The following is a 2,457-nucleotide window of genomic DNA, read 5'->3' on the forward strand; positions in this document are numbered from 1 at the left end:
CTCTGGTGAGCATGCATACATGATAGCAGAGAGAAAAAAAGAGATACAATCCTTTCTCTTTCTCTTTCTCTCTCTCTCTCTCTCTCTCTCTTTTTTGATAAAATAAGTTTTAATTTAAAGTCTGACGTAAAGGGGAAAGCCTTAACTTGCAAGACAATTCTTCAGCAGTATGTAGAACATGGTTTTTATTTCCATGGAGTGGAGTAAAACATGGACTGAGACTAGAAATCAGCAAATGCTGGGACTGAAGTAAAGAAAAGACAAAGAAAGGAGGCCTTCAAAAACCCCTCACCAGGATCTGGACCCACAGCCAGAACCAGGGCTGATCACACAGTGGAGACAGGTTCCAGGAGTGGGAGAGAAAGTGGGGCGAGGGTGGGAAGGGTCCGCACTGGGGTGTGGGATTAGTACCAGATAAATTGCTCTTGGTATTTACAAACAAAATCAGTTCCGTCTACTTCTTAGAAATACACCCAAAAAGAGCGCAATTCATAGAGCGCCTGGGCTCGGGTTTGGGGCTCCGGGGTTGGGGCTCCGGGGTGGAGGCTGCGTTGCGTTGCTTTCCGGTAAAAAGGCGTGAGTTGGTGGCTGCGGCCTCTGGGCTGGGATGAACCTCGCTCGCGGTGGAGGCAGGGAAGCCAAGCCGGAGCCATGGTCGTTATGTTTTGCAAGCCATGAAGTATATGGCACCTCAAGTAAAACAAGTTTTTCAAAGTCTACCAAAATCTGCCTTCAGTGGTGGCTATTACAGAGGTGGATTTGAACCCAAAATGACAAAACGGGAAGCAGCATTAATATTAGGTGTAAGCCCTACTGCTAATAAAGGAAAAATAAGAGACATTCATCGACGAATTATGCTTTTAAATCATCCAGACAAAGGAGGATCTTATATAGCAGCCAAAATCAACGAAGCTAAAAATTTACTAGAAGGTCAAGCAAAGAAATGAATTAAATGTATGATTTTAAGTTCATATTAGTTTATGTATATGAATATCAACTTTTTATAATAAAATGCCTCAAAGCTGCAAAAAAATAAAGAAAAAGAAAAAGAAAAAAGAAAAAAAAAGAAATACACCCAAAAAGAAAGGAAAATTTGGTCACTATTTTATGACTCTGTCTCATTGCAACACAGACATCATCACAAATAGTCACAGTTCACTCAGATTCTAATGTCCGTAGCAGGAAGTAAATGTCAAAACACATCCCTGGCCCGCCATACCTCTTCCCCGCCCGGTGCTCCCCTCCCTCCGCCCCACCCCCAGATTACTGCCCTCTAGCGCCCCCGGGCGGCTGCAGCTTCACTGCTGCGGTCTCCCATACACACCAGGAGAACAGGAGTCCCAGCCCTCCGGAGGCTGCACTGCAGGCCTAAACAGCTGGCTGAGAGATGACTCTGCTGCAAACCTGTCCCCACTTTCCTTGTGTACCAGAAATTTCTTCAAGGACCTGGTCCTTCAACAGGAGCAATAAATAACTTCTCAGGAAAACAAAATCCTTAAAAAGGAGGGAGTAATTCTTCTTACTCCAACTGGTCGTCTTCTCAAAGAGCAGTTCACAGACTCACAAAGTCTGCCAAAGAGGGTCAGGGAGAAGAGGCCGTATGGACCAGGCATCCTCCAGGCATGTGCCCAAAAGGCTGGAGGAGCTGATGGCGTGGGCAGACACCATGTGCTCAGAGATCTGGCTGGCTTTCTGTCCTCCACAGAAAAAGCTGCCAAGTTGGGGGTTTTGTTTTAAAAATTCCTGGTGGGGACAAGGAATCTCTGATGGGAATACTTTACAAAAAAAAATAGTGGAAATGGGGAAGGAGAATGAGCCCTTCTACATCAAAATTTAAAAAGAAAGAAAGAAAGGGAACCAGCAGTTAGCATAATGGCTATGTCACTGGACTCCCACGTAGTTGACCGCAGTTCGCGTTCTGGACCCGGTGGCTTAAAACTCACGCCGGGCGCGTGTGCATGCGTGCCCAAGATCCCGAGAGGAGAATGGAGGAGAAGGGATTGCGGCGTGACCATCCCCCCTGGGGGGTGATTTCTCGCTTTCTGTCTCTCTGTCTCTGTCTTTCTGGCGAGCGCACGCGCCCTATAGCAAAAACCTCTCAAAAAAAAAAAAAAAAAAAGAGGAAGAAGATGGAAAAGTGATATATAATAATAAAATGCTGCGGCCAGCAGGTGGCCTAGTGTTTCAAGCACTGGACTTCCACATGTTGACCACAGTTCAAGTTCTGGACCCCGAGGCTTGAAACTCATGCCAGGGGACAGCAGGTGGTGTGGTGGTTAAGGCACTGGATGTTCCCACATGGCTGACCATGGTTCACGTCCTGGACCTGGTGGCTTGCTTTCTCACTTTCCCTCTCTCTGTGTGTCTCTCTCCGGTCAAATTAAAATAAATGAATGAATAAAAATAAATAAATAAATATTAAAAAAAAATAAAAACCCCTCTTGCCAGGCACATGTG

General features: G+C 45.7%; 1 pseudogene; it reads left to right on the plus strand.

Annotated features, from left to right (window-relative positions):
* The first annotated feature begins 520 nt into the window (after positions 1-520).
* On the plus strand, positions 521-947 carry LOC102479875 (mitochondrial import inner membrane translocase subunit TIM14 pseudogene; annotated as a pseudogene).
* Positions 948-2,457: the final 1,510 nt, after the last annotated feature.

This window comes from Tupaia chinensis, unplaced genomic scaffold (assembly GCF_000334495.1).
Source record: "Tupaia chinensis unplaced genomic scaffold, TupChi_1.0 Scaffold146604_1, whole genome shotgun sequence".
Taxonomy (NCBI): Eukaryota; Metazoa; Chordata; class Mammalia; order Scandentia; family Tupaiidae; genus Tupaia; species Tupaia belangeri.